Consider the following 24,087-nt stretch of genomic DNA (forward strand, 5'->3'; position numbering starts at 1 on the left):
AATTCTAACCAACCAGCCAAACTAGCCAGTCGTACTATTCAGTCGAGCTAGCAGTTTTTGTTACGCTGCGTAGTACGAAAAACAAAACTCGAAACTGACAATGCGTAAGCAGCACACACAGAAATGTTTTTGCTGCTGAAGTCGTGTAATCAGTTCGGTAGAATTGAAAACTGAAACATGGCGGCTGCTGATTCGTTTGGCTGCTGAAAAAAAACAAAATCGATTGCTGCTTGCTGTTGTAATGTGTGTGCACAGTCAACTGTTTTCAGTAAGCAAATTGTTGAAATTGAAGACTTAAACTTTTTTCAGTTCAGTCGTTACATGAGGCTATTTATTTTGGTGCTGAATATTAAACCCTGTTTGAGATTAAGCCAGTAGAAAACATTAAGTGATGAAAATTGTTTAGCAAGAAGCTATTTTTGAACTATGAAAAATTCATTTAAATTAATTTTGCAACCCCGATTTTCTTTACAAGTCATGACACTGTGCTAGGCTTTTCTGATTGTTTTTTTTTTGTTGCTATTTCTATTTGCTTTTAGCCTTGAGACTAATTTGAAAATATGTATTTTTTTATGTAATTTAGTCCACAGTATTAGAGAATAATGTACAAATAACATCTAGAAGCAACAAATATATTATATTTTTATGAATAGATAGAAATATTTACCTGTTGCTACTTAGATTATTTGAATTTTTTTTTTAATTTTTTACTTGCAGTTCTTGTCGTTGTTGTTTCCATTGTTAAGGCATTAACTAAGGCATGTTGCCATAGTTGTAAATTCTCTAATAGTTTTTTTTTGTACTTTAGTACAAATTTCTTATGTTTTTTCTTGTTGTTTTCATAAGTTTCTCTCATGTACTTGGGCTTTTGTTTGTTACTTTTTGCAACAGAGCAAAATATTTGTGGCAATAGCTGCTTAACATTTTTCTAATGTGCACTCTACTAATAACTATATGGTGTATTAGAGTTGTTAATCGATATAGAACATGTTAAGAAATTATTAATAGAAATGCAAAATTTAATTTATTTTGATTTAAGAAGTTTAAGAATTTATTCCATTATAACACAATTAAATATTCATTTATGAAAGTTGTAAATATGTTTGAAATTTTGTATCTAAAACGAGTATATTATGTGTACTTTTAGTTTCTTAGGGTATTTTTGATACATCTACTTCAACTGCAAACTATTTACTTGTTTTTTTCCTTTAAAAATTTCTTTTGCCAGTTTTTTTCCCACTGACTTTCTTGTAGAAAATAGAAAATGTTCAATTTTCTTTTGATTTGTTATGCTTGTAAATAAATGTTTTTTTTGTGTTTTTCCTTTTTGTATTATATGTTAAAGAAAACAATTTGTACTAGTTAGAGCAAGAGTATAATGTAATATTTTCTGTTTGCATTTATGCATAATTTTCTATGCAAAGTGGCATATAAAAATATAATGAAACAAGAACAAATTTAAAAAAAAAAAATAAATAAATTTTTGTGTTCATGATGCACTCTGATAATATTTTTAGTTTCATTATATAATTTCCCTTAAAAGAATGAAAAAGTAACATTTATTTCTCTAAAGAAAATGTTGAGTTCTACTTGTTGGATTGTTACTTAATTAAGAAAAACAAGTAAGAAAGTATAGTCTGTCAGTCATATGATACCCAACACCGAGTTTTTGAGTACAAACAGTTTTATTTAAAAATTTACATGTTTAAGATATTTAAGCTCGTTAGAGTTATTTTCGGAATTATGGGAGCTATATGAAACTTATTTGCGTTGAAGCATTGGCTGAAAATACCAAGAATATGCGGCCAGACATGAAACTGTAATATTACATCATGACAACGCGAGGCCACATGCTGAAATATCTGGTAAAAGGTATTTCGAATGAAGTGGTTGGGAAGTTTTGCCTCACCCGTATCCCAGAGAGAGCATTCAGTATCGATCGAAATAAATATTAGTCGGACGGGGCACGGTCTGGACTATAGACGGGGCCCCGTCCGACTACTATTTATTTCGATCGATACTGAATGCTCTCTCTGGGATACGCTCTTCACTTTATTTTTGAAAAGAGTATCCTTCATTGGCTTGTGACGTTCTTGCCCTAAAAAGATGAGCAGTTCTTTTGGCTAGGAATCGGTATGTTTCCAGAAAATTGCGAAAAAATCATACCTAACAATGACCATTACTGTGAATAAATTTATAGTGTACAAACGTTTAAAAATAAAAGATAACAATTTGAAAAAATTCCGTATTTCGACCCTACACTACCATAGCGCCCAAAATTATTAGTCTTAAAGTATACCGATCGACTTAGAATCACTTTCTGAGTCGATTAAACGATGTCCGTCTGGCTGGCTGTCCATGTAAACCTTGTGCGCAGAGTACTGGTCGCAATTTTGAAGATATTTCGATCAAATTTGGTACGTATTATTTTTTCTGACAAAGTTTGTCGAATTATCTTTGAAATTTGATAACAATGTTTACATGGATGGACGATCATGGTGATAGATAAAGTAAAGATTAAATATTTGTTGGTCAGAATTAAAATTTTGTTTTTAAATTTGTTTCTGACAAAAATGTTATTATATATTTTTAGTTTTGTTTGGTGAAAAAGAAATTGGGATAAAACATATTTTTTCCGATTTTGACCTATTGCACAGTGGTTTAGAAATATTTGTTTTGGAAATAATTCGGTATCTCGGGAACTATTTTAGATATTATTACGAAATTTCACATGGTTGGATCTGAGGTATTTTCAAGTTTATGTTTTCTTATATACCCTTCACCAAATTATACTTCAAAATAAAAATTTTATATATTTTTAGGTAAACAAAATTTAAATTTTTTTTCAAAAGTCGTTTTTTTATTTTTTTGAAAAAATTTTTAAACTTTAAAATTTTTTTTTAATATTTAGCGAAAAAAACTTTTGTTTAATTCGGTTTAAAAAATACTTTTTCCGATTTTGACCCATTGTAGGTCCAACTTACTATATACGTCATTGCAAAGGTCGTTGAAATATCTATCATTAGATATCCATATTGTCTATATTAATCGAGGTTGTCCTGTTTTTTTCCTTATATCTCAGCCATTTTGTGGACCGATTTTCTGGATTTTAAATAGCAACCTAGCCGGAAGAATTCCGGAGAGATTGATGTATGAATCGTGTATGTAAGTTATTTGGAGGCTTCGGAAAGTTGATTTTAACAGACGGACAAACAGACGGACATGGCTTAATCGACTACGCTATCTGTAAGGATTCAGAATATATATACTTTATTGGGTCGGAAAATTATATTGTGGAAATTAAAAACGGAATGACAAACTTATATATGTATACCCTTCTCACGAAGGTGAAGGGTGTAATTAATACCCTCTGTTGATCAAGTGCGATATGTAAGTACATATATTTTTGTATAGATCTTCTCTAAAAATATTTATATTTTTAATTTCAGCTATTCGGATCAAAAATTCATTTAAAAAAATTAAGACCCGAGGAGACCAAATTTGAGGGGCCGCAGACTGACCCCCATTAGTGTTAGGAAGATGAACAAATGTAAATCAACACGAGAACACCTCAGCTCCAGGCATAAAAAATTTCGTTTATTTAAAAAAAAAAAAAATTTAAAAAAATTTCTAAAACCAATGTACATTGTAGCTCCGAATAACTATGGCGTTATATACTTCGTTGAAAAGGTCTTCGAAATGTATATCATTAGGTAGCCATATTGTGTATATTAACGACTTAGTAATCTAGATAGAGATACACAATTAGCTAAAACATCAAGGTAGTCGTGAGTTTGTGCTTATTTAATGAGGTATGAATCATGTATGGATTAGGGTTCTATAGCTGAAACAAAAAGTCGACTTTTCGACCTTTCGACTTTTTCCGTTTTTTAAAAAGTCGACTTTTCGAACTCTCGACTTTTTTCGTTTTTTAAAAAGTCGACTTTTCGAACTTTCGACTTTTTAGTTAAATCTACTTTTCGACTTTTTTAGACTATTTTCGACTTTCCGACTATTTTCGACTTTTTTCAACTTTTTACCATTTCTTGTAACAAATACATAGTTTCTACATTTATTGATGCGCCTTTTGTAATGTTTAGCAATAAAAATGAAATTTATCAAGGCGATAATAGTTAGAAGAATGTTGTGTAGAAAAAAGCTTTAATTTATAAACATTTATTTATTATTTATATTAGCATACACTACAAAAAATGCAAGTGTACCAAATTGTAATAGTTTTAGTATAATGTTGCAATTAAATAATTTTTTTAACAATCTAAAAAGTCGACTTTTATCGACTACTAGCTGAACCCGGTCCGCGTTGCTGGCCTTTAGAAAACATCTGTTTTATATTGCATATCGATCTCGATTTTAATATACAGTGTCGGTGAATCAACCTTCAATGTTAATACATGTAGTCGCATTTCGGCTGGTTCTAATGAATTCAAAAATTCAGTATGGAAATATCTTATTCATGACCCTATAAGCAAACCAAATTGTTTATTACAGACAGAAAATTAAAATCTGACTTTACACTGTTACCTAATAGGCTTTTCTGAAGACACCGTGAAAATATCATCAAAATAGGTCCAGCCATTTTTGAGTCCATACGGAACATATATACACACATCCATTTTTATGAAATATAGGGCATTAGCGGTATAATGTAAAAATTAGATTTTTACACACCCCTCCGCCCACAGACCGAATATCAAAAATCTGACTATACAGTGTTACCCGCTGGGATATTCTGAAGATTCCCTGAAAATTTCATCAAAATCGGTGGAGCCGTTTTTTATATATATAGATGGCATTAGCGGTATAATGTAAAAATTTGATAATGCCACGCCCCTCCGCCCACAGACCGAAAATAAAAAATCTGACCTTACAGTGTTACCCGCTAGACTATTCTGAAGATTCCCTGAAAATTTCATCAACATCGGTCCAGCCGTTTTTGAGTTCATTCGGAACATACATACATACATACATACACACATACAAACATCCATTTTTATATATATAGATAGATAGAAGATAGATAGAAGATTCGACTTTTTTTGACTTTTGAGATGACATTATCGATTGTTCGACTTTTTTCCGACCAAAAAGTCGATTTCGACTTTTCGACTTTTTTCAGCAAAAAGTCGATTGTTCGAACAATCGACTTATGGATCAAATATTGACAAAAAATCCCATAGTATGATTTTTCCCTATATATGGGGGATTTCATGTCAAGTGAACCAACTATTGAAATCGATGTCTTCCGATCGGGATGAAATTTGACTTTTTTTTTTTTTTTTTCAAAATGGCCCCTTTTTTTCTTAAAATAAAGCTTAGATATTTTCCTTGAAGACCTATTTGGTCGCTTAGTGGGATGCGAGTGGGATATCTATTAAAATAAATATTTTGTAACTCAAAACATACAATTTTTTACTTTTTTTTTTTTTTCAAAATGTCCAAATTTTTTTAGAAAGATTGAAGAAATAACTATCTAAACTATTTGGGCCACATTTTGCTCAGAGAGTTCTCCACAAATTGTATCTGAATTAGTATACAATAGAACTAACCTTGGTGCAAATTCCATTCCGATCGGAAGACATCGATTTCAAAAGTTGGATCACTTGACATGAAATCCCCCATATATATAACTGATATGTCTAAAATTTTGAATCGATAACGATATCTTTAAGATATTTACGAAGATTAAAATGTTTTTCGGATGTGGTCCTTATATAAGAGAATAATGTTATAACGCTAAGGCCTAGAGGAGAGGTTTTATGGTGTGAAATATTCCCGAAAATATTCATTGTTGATCAGAAATGTTTGGTGTTGGAAATGGGAAAAATCGGCCCAACCAAAAAAATTTCAGAACAAAATGTTTGTCCCATGTTTCAGATACCAGAAGACCTAGGAAATCGAAAATTGCTGCAGTCTTGCTAATAGCTTTTGTTTCCAAAAAATAGTTTGAATCGTTAAAATATATGAGCGAAATATTTAATACAAAATTCACAACAATCGGTGACTGCCTTGTTGAACATTGACTTTATTTGAGATTTAAAGATTTTTGACATAAACCTGAAAGTAGTTAAGTTGCATCAGCCAACATTTCTGTTTTTATCTCTACAAAGAAATGTGCTATAATTTATAGCATCATTGTATTTATGCATATTTACACATAAATATGCATAATATTTCATTATTGTGATAGTATGTCTTTGGCTTTGTAATTTGTCTGTGTGTGTGTGATTATAAATTTGTATATAAACAGGTGTATATTTTTAAGTTTATGTGGGTAAATGGATTTTTGCTTGTGTGTTAGTGTGTGTACACAAATACATGAATAAAACCACATAAGCTACTTTACATATTTCTATTGTCATCCTTGTTGGTATTGTTTGTTACACCAACCTATACATACACAAAAACATATTCCTGTACACATACATAAATAAGTATTTTAAATATCCTACTTTGCTTTACTTTACTTTGTGTTGCTGCTCCTGTTGTTATTGTTGTTGGTTGTTGGTAATGTAATATTTTTTGTTTGTTTTGAGATTTATAAATATAAATGTATGTTTTTTCTACTAAATAGTTATTTAAATATTTTCTACAAAATATTAACTCTTTGCTCTAATTATGAAAGGAATACAAGCAGTAATATTTATTATTTAAAGTGTGGAGCTATCAATGTCAAAAACACTGAATTACTAGATGCTGGCATTTAGTTGAATAGTGAAACATTTTGGGAGAATTTTTGTAATTAAAGTTTGGGCAGCAATTGTAGGTAATTTCAAGGAAAATTTAAAATACATTCACTTCACTTTTCTGCGAAACTGGAAATAAAATGCAATAAACCTCTAGACGTTATTCGATTTTCCTTAAATTTTCAGCATTTATGGACCAAATGCTGACCTTAGGAATATCGAAAATGTAAAAAACAGCCAAATAAAGGCCACCTTATTGTAACGAGGTAAATTGATAAATACTTTAAATAACATTTTTGTGACTTTTAAATTGTGGGACAGAATCTAACATTTTTAGAAATAAATCAGGCATTTCTAAACGGCTAGTTCGATCGGGATAAATTTTGACGTATTCGAGTATAAGTTAATAAAATAGATGCTACAACTGCTCCAGGGAGGGTGCTATGGGGTCTCAAAGTAGCATACCTCCTACATAACTTTTTTATTTATCATCCAATTTCAAAGATTTTTATATTTTTGGAAAGCCGATGCTTGTTTGTGCTATTCACCTCTTATAATTTCCGAGTTATAGGCATTTCGAAATTGACGTTTAAAAATTTTGCCATATCATGGTCCGTTTTTTTTTTTTTAAAGATAGGTCGTAGCTGGGACCGAATTGAATTGTTAGTTACTGTAAGGTATCTTTACGGACAACATTTTGGTATAAAAAACTTGTCCTATTTTTCTAATATGACGCCCCTACGCCCTTCGGATTTTAACCTATTTTTTTTATCAAAATTTCAAATTTGGGCCACATATTCCAAAATCTCAAAACTGGAATTAGAAAACAGAAATCAGCTTTGGAAACCTGTATGTGTTCCCTATTTATATCCAAAGTATTTTCCCAGCTCCGAAGTAAATGAGGACCCTATTGGTAAAATTGTAAAAAATGCCATTTTTGGGATTTTCGCTCCAATTTTTAGGAATTGCGGGATTCCCTTTGACCTTTTAACAAGTTTTTTTATACACTTTGTTATTTAGCATGGCAATTTAAAAAAACATTGAAATTTTTATTGAGTTTTGTTAATAAATAAAGATTTTATTACATATTTATTGAGTTTCTAAAACAAAAATTGGTATCAATATTATAATAGGTTTGCAAATATTAGGAACAATTTGATCCACATTTATTCCGAACTAATAATTTTTTTCATTTGCGACCCCACAAAGTATATATATTCTGGATCGTTATAGATAGCGCAATCGATATAGCCATGTCCGTCTGTCCGTCTGTATGTTGAAATCAACTTTCCGTAGCCCCCAAATAACTTACATACATGATTCATATATCAATATATCGAGAATTCTTTCGGCTCGGTTGCTATTTATCGACAAAATCGGCCCACAAATGGCTGAGATATAAGGAAAAAACCGGGACAACCTCGATTATTGCCCTATTTTTGATCTATATCTGGATTACAAAGTCATTAATATAGACAATATGGATATCTAATGATAGATATTTCAAGGTGCATTGCAACGATCTATATAAGGCTATAGTAAGTTGGACCTACAATGGGTCAAAATCGGGAAAAATATTTTTTAATCCGAATTTATTTGTTATAAATTCTTTTTCCAAAAAAAAATTTTTTTTAATAATTAAAAAAAAAAAAATTGGAAAAAACTTTTTTAAAAACAATTTGGAAAAGATTTTTTTTTTTAAATTTAAAAACAATTTAAAAAAAAATTTTTTTGTTTAAATAATAATATTAAAAAAAAATATTTTGAAGTATAATTTGGTGAAGGTCCATTGCAACGATGTATATAAGACTATATATAGTAAGTTGGACCTACAATGGGTCATAATCTGGAAAAATATTTTTTAACCCGAATTTTTTTATTCATCAAAAAACATTTTTTTTGTTATAAATTCTTTTGCCAAAAAAAAAAATTGTAAAAAAATTTTTAAAAACGAATTTGGAAAAAAATTTTTTTTTAAATTTAAAAATAATTTTGTTTAAATAATAATTAAAAAATATATTTTTAAGTATAATTTGGTGAAGTTTATATAAGAATATAGCTCTCTTACTTGTTTTTGTTTAGATAGTAGGGTATTCGAATTATTCGATTTTTCTCTTGTTCGAATAAAACGAATAATTCGAATAAGAGATTTTAACTTGTTCGAATAATTCGATCACACGTTTAAAATTAATCGAATTATTCGAAAAATTTAAATTTTTTAAAAAAAGTAAATAATGAAGTTTTGATGTCGGTTTTTTAATATTTTATTGTTAAAGAAACACAAAAAATAACGTTAAAGTTAACAATTCAAGTATTGATAATGTTAAAAAACATTCGTAAACAAAGTCCATCATTAAATTTTCAACAGAAATATTCTGATCAGATTAACTCCCGAACAATCTACAAAACAATTGACTAGCAAACCCTTTAGTTTCCGTTTTGGAGCTATGCTTTAAAAAATTTGAGCTAGTTGGACATGATCCTAAATTCAAATAGAATATAAACGTATTAAGAACTCTTTTATGTCGTTCATTAATTCGGTAACTAATTCTTTAGTAAATTAATTATTCACTATTTCTAAATTATTTATGAAAGATGGAAATAAATCTGTAACTTCTAAACCTTTAGTCCGATTTGCATGAAATTTGACATGCGCACAGACGAAGTGTTGTCGAGTTTAAGTTTTGAATTTTGACTGCACGGGCCCACCTGCGGCCATGGTTCCCCAAAGTAGGACACCTCGGGTATGTTAAATTTTTAAAACGATCCTATTTCTTCAGCTGTGTTCCGATTTCAAAACGATCACACATCTAGAATCTTCTCGTCGAGCACTACAAGTTTACTACCATGTTAGACAAAGATGTTCAACGATGTTCGCGGTTAATAACATCACTTATATACATATATGTTAAGATCATGGCCTTCATCTATTTCAATGTAAAAATTATAAATGTCTTTCGACAACCATTTCAAAATCACATTCACCATCACATTCAACTCCACTTTAATCTAAGTTAATATTTTGATTATAAATTGCGATTCCTCTTATATTTCGCCGGCTAAATAACAAATATTTTATTCCGTACCTTTTATTTTCATTGGTTCAAGTCCTAAGTTAAAAATTTTGAAAGATTTGTTTTTAGAATTGTAACTTCTTGCAGTAATATTTATATATTTATAGAAGGAGCTATCGGAACACTCTTCTACAATGATCGAAAGTCCCTTTGTCTTTAGTTATTTGTCGAATTTCAGAAAAAATACTATTTTTGTGAGTCATTATTACTTATTTAAATTTGAAATTATGAAAAATTTTAAGCAATTTAATAAATTTAAATATATATGAACATTTATTCGTTTTATTCGATTATTCTACATAAAATTGTTCGAATTATTCGTTATTCGAAAATGGCCATTTTTAAATTGTTCGAATAATTATTCGTAAGAAATTATTCGATTAATCGAACGATCATTAGTCGAATGAATACCCTATTAGATAGGTTAATTTTTGCATTTAATATTGCACTTTTTCCATATTTTAGTAAAAAAAAACATTGATTTATTGTTGAATAAAATTTAATTGGCATATTTTTGAATCTAATTGAGATATTGAATTAAAATATTATTTGTAAGACCAAAAATTAACTTATCTCGATGGAAAAATATAAAAATGTCACGTGTTTAAAAGTGTTACATGTAGAAGGTATCCTACTTTGAGCCCCCATAACGCCGCCCTTGGTAAATTTGTAGGATCGATTTTAATAAATTAAACTGGAATACTCCTTTATCCCGATCGGATGAGCCGTTTAAAAATGTCAGATTTATTTGCAATAAATTTTGCGTTGGGCGGACCCCAATGTGATATATCGAGTAGTTTTATTTTAGCTTTATTAAGTTTAGTTCCTTACCTTGTATTTCCTGATATAACTTTTTTTTTCACCAAATGTAATTAAATTAACTTTCCAAGTCAAATTGTTGGCAATTCTTTTCAAAAGCATTCGTAATTTACATTGTTTGCCACCTGCCAGTTAGTTACTTTTTTCATTATACATACATATGTATTTGATTTTGTAATAACATTACCAGAATTTAACTTCAGTTAATTTGAAGCGTGCCACACGTATTATATTAAAGTTAATTAAATTTATAATAATATCACTGTGTTGTCTTGTTAAAAAATTACCATTTTCTTAATATTACATTAATTTTTCACTTCTCTCTCATTAGCTGCTGTGTTATGTTTACCAGCGTATGAGCAATATTTTCTGTTTGCTTTTGAAAATGTTAATATTACTCATACGTTTAAGAGTAATAACACATAAACTCGTTAGCAACAATTCAAACATTTACTTTTCATATTTAATTTCACATATAATTTCGTATTATTTGTTTTCTTTAATTTGTTTAAGAAAATATAAGTTTAAAACACTCTCTACTGTGAATTGTTTTCAATTATTTTAAATGAGTAGTTAAGTGTTTGTTGACTTTTTAAAAATATGTAATTTATTTTTCATTTAACTAATAAGTATAATGGTAGTGTAAATAAATTCAGTATAAAAATTATCCAAACTAGAGTCGGTTTGGAAAAAATGTCAAATATTTCCTTCTAAAATGAATAAGGGATTAGAATTGTCGATATCGAGGCTGTATTCCGTTGGAGATTTCCTGATTTGGGATTTTAAATACAAAATTTCGACATAAAATGTGTTAAATTTGGAAGGTCCTGTAACCTTCCTCATATGATTCTAAAATGATTTAGCAATTTACTTCCCCAAACAAAAATCATTGCAAAATACTTATATACCAGCCAAAATCACGGAGATTTTGTTTAAGACTTTTCATTCTTATTTGAACATGTTAATTAAATGGTCAATTTTTGCATGTGCTTTCAACACTCACAGGAAAATAAGAAAACAAAAGCCAGAAAACATTAAATGAGAAAAACGTATTTATTTATATAAAATATTAAGAAAAATAAAATATTAATAAACTGGTTAATACAAAAAGTGTGTTCGTTTTCCTAGGAGGAATATGAATTTTTTTTTTGTTTACCATGCAGCTAGAGGGTAAAGGATGAGAGAGAAAAACCACACAAAGTAATAACCTTGTGCATTAAATGGGGAAAATATACTAAGTTTAAATATGTACATTAGTCTGGCCCTAATTTTGCCCATTTTAGATTATCGATGTTCTCAAGGTCTAAAATTAAATCTGTCTGTCTCTGTAAAACACGCTCACGGTCAAAATAGCCAATGAAAGCTGGTAAACTTGCAAGGAAAATGTGTATTGTTCTCCTAAGCAGTTTGGTATTGAAAATATATTGCAGATAATAACATAAAATTTTGGACGCGTTATTTTTATGTTAAAATGACTAACTCTGGTAAAAATTATAAGAATCGGTTCATGATTTCTCCTAGCCCCCATACAAATTTCTTACCGAAATATGGTTCTATGGTCTGTAAATTCCTACCAAATTGCAGTATCTACACAAAATTCAGGAAAAATAATATTCGTGCATAAAAAAATCACAACACCAAATTATTTGTGGATCGGCCCATATTTGACCATAGCCCCCATATAAAGTTCATTTCCGAAAATCACTTAAATAAGCATTAATGTCTTATAAATGTTGCTATTAAGTTTAAATTCTTCATAAATAGTCCCCATATATACCAAAATCGCTATACCTAATTCTATGAAGATCGGCCAATAATTGGTTATAGCTCCCATATAAGGTCCACTTCCGAAAATCAGTTAGGTACTCATAAATCTCTTAGAAATACCTTTATAGTGCTAAAATTCGACACAAATAATACTCATATACACAGCAATCATTGTACCAAATTTTATGCATATTGGCCGATAATTAGTCATAGCTCCCCTATAAGGCCCATTTCCGAAAAAGATATTAACCTTAAAAAATATTGAAAACATATCGATATCAAAATGAAATAACGCACAGATCAATAATTTGTATCCAGTAATCATACTTTTGGATTTTGTGAATATCGGTCCATATTTAACCATAGCTCCTATATAAGGTCCACTCCCGAAAATCACTAAAATCCTCATAAAGTTCTTACAAATATAGTTATCTGGTTGAAATTCAAAACAAATTTATTCAATATATACAAAAATCGATGTTCCAAATTTTATGATGATAGGCCCATAATTGGTCATAACCTCCATATAAGAACCAGTTCAGGAAATTTGTCTAAATATATTTGTATATGTTTTTAATCCTCTGTTTCTTCACTTGAGGTTAAAAGGGAAAAATGTTGATCCAAACGTATTAACTAATTATTAAGTATATAAATTGTTAAATTTCATACGTTCTAATAGGAATTTCAGTTATAAATTGCTGAATTAAATAAATTTTTTTGTACATTTGAAATAAAATATCTTCTGCGTAGACTAGTCTTTCTAACAACTGTTATATTATTTCAGTTTTTATACCATCATATTTAGGTGGAGGGTATTTAAGATTCGGCACGGCCGAATATAGTACTCTTACTTGTTTTTTTTAAATTTATTTAAAAAAAAAAATCGGTTTAAAAACTATTTTTCCCGATTTTGACCCATTGTAGGTCTTTAAAATATCTATCATTGGATATCCATATTGTCTATATAATAATTACTTAGTGATCCAGATATAGTTAAAAAATAGGCCACAAATCGAAATTATCCCGGTTTTTTCCTTATATATGGATTTTGTCGATTTTAGATACCAACCGAGCTGGAAGAATTACCGATATATTCATGTATGAATCATGTATGTAAGTTATAATAGTATAGCTGAGGAAGCAGAACAAGCTGCAAACATTGGCAACATGCGCGGTGTTGACACGGCAATAAAACATCTTGGCGTCAAGAACATAAAAAATACCACAATGCTTAAGGACGAGAATAACATCGATCTGACATCACCCGAGGAAAAACTACAACGTTGGCAGGAATTTTTCAGTTCTGCCCCTACTCCTAATGATACAGATTTTAATGTCAATAATTGCCCTTGGCTTTCTCGTCGCCGCAATCCGCGGAGAGATATATCAATATCTCCCCCAACATACCACGAAATATAGTCGATATTGCTGAAATTAAAGGACTCTAAAGCCGCAGGCCCCGACGCTGTGCAAGCTGAACTGCTAAAATATGGGGCTGCACCTGTTGCCGAAGCACTTACACCGCTTCTACAATATGCATGGCTGAACAATCAAATACCAGAGAGCTGGAAGGCTGGAGTAATTGTAACTATTCCTAAGAAACGCGATATCAGCTATTGCAAAAATTGGCGCGGAATAACTTTACTAAAAAGGATCACGCCAATTATAGAACCACTATTACGCCGGCAGCAAGCCGGTTTTAGACCCAGAAGATCATGTGCAGATCACATTAACACCATCCGCATCATAATGGAGCAGTCTCAAGAGTACAATAGTCACTTGTATATGCTATTTGTTGACTTTCAAATGGGCTGCCATATCAAGGTATACCGCCTGATCCGCGAGCTTTATAATAGACCTGAATCTAAAGTGAGGTTCGATGGAAACGAGAGTCGCTCATTTCAACACACCGCAGGTGTTAGACAAGGTTGCGTTTTGTCACCCACATTATTCCTAATCCTCCTAGATGGGGTAATGGAACAAACAAACATCGATGCTCCTCATGGTATACGCTGGAATCTAAGCGAATGTCTAAACAATATAGACTATGCGGATGATATATGTTTGTTTATCCACAGATTCGAGGATATACAACTAAAACTTTTATGCCTTAATAAGAACGCAAGGAAAGTTGGTCTTAAGATAAACGTAAACAAGACGAAACTCATGCGGATTGGCACCATCAACTCAACTCCTCTTTCACTACATGGAACTACATTTGAGGATGTTGACTCTTTTTGCTATTTGCATATTCGCATATTCTGGCCACATTGGGTGACTAACCAACAACTTTTGTACATGGCCAAATGTGTACCGATCGAGCTAGAAAATGGTCTTGGATGGTCTGGTCATGCAATGAAATTAGCAGAGAGGCACTCGATTGGAATCCGCAAGGTCACCGCCTGTCTGGTCGCCCACGAAACACTTGGGTGAGGATGGTAAGAAGAGAAGTCGAAAGCTGCAACAAGTCTTGGATCCAAGTCAAAGCTCTAGCCAATGATCGTTCCAAATGGAGAGAATTTACGGACGCCCTATGGTCAACATGAACTTTTATATATTTATTCGATATGTATAATATCAATTCATTTATATGTATAAATAAAAGGAAATATATATATAAATAAATATATATATGTAAGTTATTTGGGGGCTACGGAAAGTTGATTTCAACATACAGACGGACATGGCTATATCAACTTCGCTATCTATAACGATCGAGAATATATATACTTTGTAGGGTCGCAAATGAGAAAAGAATGACAAACTTCTATATACTCTTGCCACTTATGGTGAAGGGTATAATAAGTGGACAGGTTTATGGTACTTTTTGATGGTTGTAATTTTAAGGGGATAAAACTAGCGAATATCCAGTTTTGGTACTTTTTTGTATCCCATATCTCAGAAATTAAATTTAAATGGAATAGTTGTCCTTCAAAAAAAATGTGAAAAAATATTTCGGGCGGGTTTTTGAAATTTCAACGTATAAGGGGCTAATTGATCCCACATTTTGGTACTTTTTTTTTACAAAAATATGAAAAAAAAAGTTTATTACAAAAATAAAGAATTAATTAAGAAATATGTTCTTTTTCCTAAAGGGGGACTAATCGACTGATTTTCCTTGCCAATTTAAAAATTATTTTTTCTAAGCTGCCGAATTCAGAATCCGAAAAAATTAAATTCCTGCGATTTCTGATTCTTGAAAAGCAGCTTATGAATATGAATTTTTTCGTTCTTCTGTAAAAAATCAGAATTTCTGAAAGTTAAATTGTCCCAAAAATTTCAACTTAAAGGAAAGTGATTTGCATGGAAGGTGTTTAAAAAAAAGACAGACCGACATAGGTAGATCGTCTTAGAATCATATGAAGATTCAGAATTTTTCGAAATTAAAAAATAAAAATTAAATGTAAATAAGACTCGAAAATATAGATATGTGTTTACCGAATATGATCAAAATTGGAAAATTGTTCAAGGTCCTTATTGTATTTAAATAATTAAATATTTTTCAGCATCTTCAGTCAATTTTTATGTTTAAACAATCAAAGTTTTGATACAAGTATCACAGTAAAATCTTTAACTTGAAGCAAATATCACAATTGAAATCGATATTATATATGTATGTAAATATTATGAAATTAAATATATAAAATGCATTTTTGAGAAATCATTTAATTATACCCTACACCACCATAGTGGGGAGGGTATTATGCGTTTGTGCAGATGTTTGTAACGCCCAAAAATATTGGTCTAACACCCACCTTAAAGTATACCGATCGACTTAGAATCACTTTCTGAGTCGATTGAACGATGTCCGTCCGTCCGTCTGGTAGACTGGCTGTCCATGTAAACCTTGTGCGCAGAGTACAGGTCGCAATTTTGAAGATATTTCGATCAAATTTGGTATATGTTATTTTTTCGGCCCAGGGACCAAACCTAGCCCCCATACAAATGTCTTTCCGAAATTGGACTTTATAGGTCATAAATGTTTAATTTATAAATGTATCTCCACAAATTGCGCTCCAAATAAGTTTTATATATACAAAATTCATGTCACCAAATTTTGTTACGATCGGTCCATACTTAGTCATAGCTCCCATATAGACCCGCTTCCGAAAATCACTTTAACGTGCACAAATCGCTTAAAAATGTTGGTTTACACACAAAATTCAACATAAATCATATGACCTAATTTCATGGTGATCGGTCCATAATTGGTCATAGCTCCCATATAAGGCCCACTTCCGAAAATCACTCAAAAATATAAATTATTGAAATTTTAAAAGAAAAATTTATTTGCTCTTTTACTTAGTGTAGGGTATTATATGGTCGGGCTTGACCGACCATACTTTCTTACTTGTTTTATTCTGAATTTGACCGATGGCATGGGTTATGTTGGCTTTGAGGCTTGCTGTGGATGTGGCTTATTTGCATATACAGCCAAAAATCCACACCAAACAGTGACAACTGTCAAAGTTGGAAGACTCTTTAGGTAGAACTGTTAAAATGTGGACAGAATGCTAAGCGTTTTGCAGTGTCTGCAGATTCACCCAGAGTATCTGCGGGAATCGAACTCGCAACTCTCAGATTAATAGTTCAGCACACTATCGTCTAGACTATCGGGGCACCGAATTATAATAATTCTAAAAGTTATCCAATTTTGCTAAAATTTTCAGCATTTAGGTTTCAGATGATAAAGAAAAAATTTTGATTGGGAGTGTCCTTATTTTTATTTCTATAAACAAACAATGCTGTAAAGTTTTGTTAATAAATATAGGTAGAAATAAGATGCCTAATAATAAAAAATCTTAGTAATTAATAAGAATATTTGGAAACAATTTCCGTAATATTTATAATTTTTGTTCAGTTTATCAGTTCTCGAAAGTAAATCCTTCCCTACTTTTTCACCTCTAACTGTATATTGTTGCAAGCTCAAGTCTATAATAATATTGAGACTCATTTAGCCAGCATCTCCAAGTATGAAAGTGTGCTTGAGTGTTGCATTGAAATTCATACACGTCTTCACATTTTCCACAGCATTCACACTCTTACATATGAACATATGAAGTAGCATGTGTTACTTTTATTAAGTTAAAAAAATACCGACAAAAAAAAAACAACAATAAGAAAAAGAAAAAAAAAGGAAGCAACAGAGAAGAAAAAAGTAATAATAAAACCTCATTTACTTTGGTCTACTCCATCTTTTATGGGAGTCTTTCGCAACGTTTAAGGCATTGAAAACTTGAGTTTTTCTTTTCTTTTGTATTTTTATTTAGTGTTAAGTTTGCTTTAAACTTTGTTTGCATTTCCATTAAATGGTGTATTCTAGCACTATGGTGAAGACATTACATCTACTAGGTTTGTCAGGAGGTTGGTAACGATTTTGTAAATTCATGTTCCATAAAATTCTTTGAATATAAAGTTTATGGATCAATTGTGCATTTTTTATACAGACCCATAACAATATGGGTCTTTCTATACTAGATTTTCTGTAGTAATTTTGGTTTATATTATAAATAATTATCTATAGCAATCGTGGCTCTATTTAAAGATATTGTTTCTGTAGAAATTTAAGCTCATTTTATATTTAATTTATTGTAGCAATCGTGGCTCCTTTTTAAATAATTTTCTGTAGCAATACATATTTTTCTCTTTGAACTGTAGCTCCGTTTTTCTGTGGCAATCGTGGCTTGTTTTAGGGACAATTTTCTTTAGCAATCCTGGCACTTTTTATGGACAATTTTCTTTAGCAATCCTGGCACTTTTTATGGACAATTTTCTGTAACAATCATACATACATTTCTCTAGCAAGCGTGGCTCCTAATATAAACAATTTTCTATAGCAATCTTGAGTCCTACTATAGTTATATCCGTCTGTCAAGCGAGCTTTATGAAATTTATAAAAAAAATGCTTATAATTTCTCTAAGCAGTTTGGAATTGAAAATCAGTGAAATCGAATTAGAAGAACCAGAATTATGGACCGAATTGAAGGGTCATTTATTCGTACTTAGTTATTGAACATTATAGTGTAAACAACAAAATTTATTTGCTTCCAAAAGGTCGAATTTTATGCCAACAAATCGTCAGTCATATGCGGGAAGTATTGCTTTATTTATAGTGAATGTGTTTCATCGGTTTCAACGTGCGAGAGATTGTTTGTTCGGTTCAGATGTGGTGATTTTGACACGGAAGACAAAGATCATCCAGGCGAGCCAAAAAAGGTTGTAGACCAAGAATTGGAGGCATTACTCCATGAAGATTATTGTTAAACAACAAGTGCTTGCAAAATCATTGGATTCATCTAAAAGCAGGGAAATTGGGGTACCATAAGAATTGATACCTTGAAAGACGATGTCAACAAAATACGGGAAGTTTTGCTTTACTTATTTAATTTGAACAAAAGAGCTGCTGAAGTACTCCGATTGCTCTTTAAACATTATGGTGAATGTGTTTCATCGGCTTCGACATGCGAGAGATGGTTTGTTCGTTTCAGAACTGGTGATTTTGACATGGAATACAAAGATCGCCCAGGCTAGCCAAAAAAGTTTGAAGACCAAGAATTGAAGGCATTACTCCATGAAGATTGTTGTAAAACTCAACAAGAGTTTGCAAAATCATTGGCAGCTACTCAATTGGCAATTTTCAAAACGTTTGCAAGCAGCAGGATTCATCCAAAAGCCGGGAATAGAAGCTGAAAGACGTTGAATGACGATTTTGCAGGTCTGAAATGCTACTCGAATGCTGTAAAAAAAAAATCATTTTTGCACGAAATCATTACTTGCGATCAAAAATGCATCCACTACTATAACCTGAGGTGTAAAATATCGTATGTGAAGCCCGGCCAATCAACCGAATCGACACCAAAGCCAAATATCCATGGCACTAGGATAATTCTCAGTATTTGGTGGGAGCAAAAGGGTCCTTTCTATTATAAGCTGCTGAAATCTGGCCAGACCATCACAGGGGACCTTTGTTGAATGCAACTGATTCGTTTGAAGCGAGCATTGACCGAAAAAAGACCAGAATATGCGGCCACACATGAAAAAATAGTACTACATCATGAGAACGCTCGGCCACATTTTGCAATACCTGTTTAAAGCTATTTAAAAGGAAGTGATTGCGAAGTTTTGCAACTCCTGTCTTAAGGTCCAAACCTTTTTTTAACGTTTATTTATTTATCGAATCTGCCTTACTTAAGCCTGACAATAAGTAATAAAATCTTATAACTAAAATTAAAACTAAATGCTCTCTGACGGGAGCGTTGATGTTCATATGGGCCACATCTTAGCGGGGTGGTAGATCGGCTCTACGAAGCCTTGATCTTGTTTGGGTCTGTGTGAGATGTCTTGCAAGCGGGTTTGGGTGGTTCCACAATTTAATGATGTATTTCTCACGGACATTCTGGAATTCATATTTAACTAACGGTACTTGTAGGTCTCTATGGATGTTTTCATTTCTTATGTACCAAGGTGCACCTGTCATTGTCCTAAAAATACTCGATTGGGCCCTCTGTATAAGTTCAATACTGGAATTACTGGCCGTTCCCCACAATTGTATTCCATATGTCCAGATTGGTTTTAAAACACATTTATACAGGATGACTTTATAGTCTATGCTTAATTTTGATTGGTGATTGAGTAACCAGTGAAGGCTAGATGCTCTTAAATTCATGTGAAGTCTCTTGGCTTCTATATGACGAAACCAAGTAAGTCGTCTACCCAAGTGAATACCAAGGTATGTAACAGTATCTGTCTGTGGAATGTTTATGTTATTTAGTGTGATAGGTGGACAGTCACCCCTTCTGAGAGTAAATGTGATGTGTTTACTTTTGAGTTCATTTACTCGTATTCTCCAGTTATTCAACCATATCTCCGCGAGTCTCAGATAATTGGACAATTTCGTAGAAGCTATCTGGCTATCTGCATGTGAGCTAAGTATTGCCATATCATCAGCGAATGTTGATATGGTAAATCTATCACACACAGGCAAGTCAGAAGTATATATCAAATAAAGTGTTGCTCCGAGAACACTTCCCTGTGGAACACCAGCTTTAATTTCATAATTTCCTGTTACATAATCGCAATATTTCGCACTAAAAACTCGGTCTGATATGTATGATTCCAGCAATCGATGCGTACTTGGTGAATCTTTGTGAATCAACTCCTTATGCAACACCTTGTCGAAGGCCTGGGCGATGTCCAAAAAGATAGCACAGCAGTATTTTTTATTTTCAAAAGATTTTCTGATCTCTCCAGTCAATCGATTAACTTGTTCAATGGTTCCATGTTGTTCACGAAAACCAAATTAACGAACTGGGATAATATTTTGGTTATTTAAGTATGGCATAATTTTACATTGCAATATTTTCTCAAATAACTTTGATATGCATGGCAGTAGACCTATATTCTCCAACTATTTCTTTCGATCTATGGGAAACGCTTCACTTTGGAACAGAGTATCCGAAATTGGCTTGATTCGTTCTTGGCCTCAAAAGATGAGTAGTTCTTTTGGCTCGGAATCCATATGTTGCCAGAAAGATGGAAAAAGATCGTACCAAACAATATCCAATGCTTTGAATAATATTATATTGTATAAATGTTTCAAAATAAAACCTAAAAATTTTAAAAAATCCCGCATTTTTAAGTCATACAACCAATGTTATTATTATTCTCATTATAAAAGGACAGACTCTGTTGAAAGTATTAACAATATTTAGATATATCAAATAAAAATTGCTGAATTTGATAAATTTTTTAAAGATTTGAAATAAAATATTGTTACAAATTTGCAATAGCGATTTGAATTTGACGGTCTGTAACGACTGTCTGCAACATTCATCATGTTTATAAACATTTCCATCAGTAGAAGCTTCTACTTATCAACAATGTTGATAGCATGCGGTTGATTAGCATTGTTTATAAGTATGGCAACACTAACTGTTAAACTGCTAATATTAACTTCGTTCTTGGCCTCAAAAGATGAGTAGTTCTTTTGGCTCGGAATCCATATGTTGCCAGAAAAATGGAAAAAGGTCGCAGCTAACAATGGCCAATGCTTTGAATAATATTATATTGTACAAATGTTTCAAAATAAAACCTAAAAATTTGAAAAAAAAAAATCCCGCATTTTTAAGTCATACAACCAATGTTATTATTATTCCCATTATAAAAGGACAAACTCTGTTGAAAGTATTAACAATCTTTTCATATATCAAATAAAAATTGCTGAATTTGATAAAATTGTTAAAGATTTGAAATAAAATATTGTTACAAATTTGCAATAGCGATTTGAATTTAACGGTCTGTAAGGACTGTCTGCAACATTCATCATGTTTGTAAACATGTTCATCGATAGAAGCTTTTGCTTATCAACTATGTTGATAGCATGCAGTTATTAGCATTGTTTGTAAGTATGGCAACACTAAATGTTTAAGCTGCTTAATTGTTACGATTTTACCTTTTAAAAATGGTGGTTTATTTCCTTTAAATAAACCGGATACTTTTGATTGCAAATAAAAGTAGTTTAGTAGTTTAAAATTTGTTACAACTCTTTATTTATTCAAATATATACAGCAACAGTTTAGTCAGTAATTGTTGCTAATACACACATATTTTTAAAATGCACACACTTAAATTACACTTTATAATGTACAAGACAGTTGATGTTAATTCTAACAGCGCACAGTGGGTTGAATGGTACCCAAAGTGGCGATTAATTCATAGAAGCCGTAGTTTTAAAATATTATATTTTTTTATTGATGAGTTATTATAAGCACATAAAAACACAGCATTTTAGAAAAAAAAGGTTAAAAAAATTTTTTTTAACCCTTTAAGCGCATTATTGTTTTTTGGAAAATTATGCTGTAACTTTGGAATGGAAAGCGATAAATTATTGAATAAAATTGGAAATTAAAGCATACTTAATGTGCTATTAAAAAATTCAAAATATAAATTTATTGTATGTATTTATATTAGTATAAATTTAATTTAAAATCTAATTTTTGTTTTTCACAAAATTGTATAAATTTACAAATTTTTTCCAAAAAAAGAGAATATTATAATTTTTTAGTACTGAATAATCATAAATCCATAAAAACACAGCACTTTAGAAAAAAAAAGTTTAAAAAAAAATTTTTTTAACCCGTTAAATGCATTATTGTTTTTTGGAAAAAAAGACCTTAGCTCACATTTTATGCTATAACTTTGGAATGGAAAGCGATAAATTAATGAATAAAATTGGAAATTAAAGCATAGTTCCTGTGCTACTAAAAAAATTAAATTAAATTTATTATATGTATTTATAATAGTATAAATTTAATTTAAAATCCAATTTTTGTTTTACACAAAATTTTATAAATGTACAAATTTTTTTAAAAAAGTCACAAAAGAGAATATTATAATTTTTTCGTAATAAATAATCATAAATACATAAAACCACAACATTTAAAATAAAAAAAATTAAAAAAAAACTTTTAACCCGTTAAGCGCATTATTGTTTTTTTGGAAAAAAAGACCTTAGTTCACAATTTATGCTGTAACTTTGGAATGGAAAGCGATAAATTAATGAATTAAATTGGAAATAAAAGCATACTTAATATGCTATTAAAAAATTCAAAACATAAATTTATTATATGTATTTACATTAGCATAAATTTAATTTAAAATCTAATTTTTGTTTTTCACAAAATTTTATAAATGTACAATTTTTTTTAATAAAAAGCCACAAAAGACAATATTATAAATTTTTGTAATGAACAATCATAAATACATAAAAACACAACTTTAAAAAAAAATGTAAGAAAAAAATGTTTTAACCTATTTTGTATCAGAATATGTTTTTTAGCAAGAGGAGTTCTTTCACTATAACTTAAATAAGTAAAAAACCTCAATAAACCCGCACGATTTTTTTTTCTGTATATAGAAGCTGAAAGTTCATATTTTAAGAGCATTTAATGAAATTTACCCGATCTCGCCCTGATTTTTTTTAAACTCAATCTATATATCGAAAAAACCCCAATAATGGAGAACTTTAAAAAAAATCTTAAAAAATATTTTCAAAACATTTATCTAAACAAAAATTATTTATTTATGTTCTCAAATACCTGAAGTTGATGGTTCCATTTTAATATTTCTACTTTTAACAGATTTAACAAAAAATATAAGCTCTCGAAATATCACAATTATCAATTTTAACCACAGCACGCAAAATTTGTTAAAATTATTTGACTTTGACCGCTCACTGCCAATAACGTAAGTTACTCACAACTGTAATTTTAGCAGTTTGTGATGTATTATTTAATGCACTTTAACCCAATACCAAACATGACTGAAACAGATAAAGTTCAGCTTTTGAATTAATCGCCACTTTGGGTACATTTCTACCCTCTGTGCAGCGCCTATGATAAACTGTTGTTGTGCATATTTGAATATATAAAGAGTTGTTACAATTTTAAACTGCTTTTATTTGAAAAGGAAATAAATCACCGTTTTTAAAAGGTAAAAATTAATGTAAGATTAGGCACAGCCTAATATAGTACTTTAACTTGTTTACAGTAGAATTGCATTCAGAAATATTTGTGAACAAATATTTTATTGCATAATAAAAATAAGGTTCATTTGCTTAAAAACTGAAAATAGTTTTGCCTAGTTGTTGTAAAAATTTATTCATGATTTTTTTAATAAAATTCTTGAACAAAAATACTTAATTTTCCACATTATGATTTTCTACT

General features: G+C 30.6%; 1 protein-coding gene across 1 annotated transcript in view; it reads right to left on the reverse strand.

Annotated features, from left to right (window-relative positions):
* The window catches only part of loaf (lost and found), a 188,488-nt gene that overhangs the window by 67,631 nt on the left and 96,770 nt on the right, over nucleotides 1-24,087 (reverse strand). The gene's annotated exons all lie outside the window — the stretch shown is intronic.

The sequence above is a fragment of the Calliphora vicina genome, chromosome 3, assembly GCF_958450345.1.
Source record: "Calliphora vicina chromosome 3, idCalVici1.1, whole genome shotgun sequence".
Classification (NCBI taxonomy): domain Eukaryota; kingdom Metazoa; phylum Arthropoda; class Insecta; order Diptera; family Calliphoridae; genus Calliphora; species Calliphora vicina.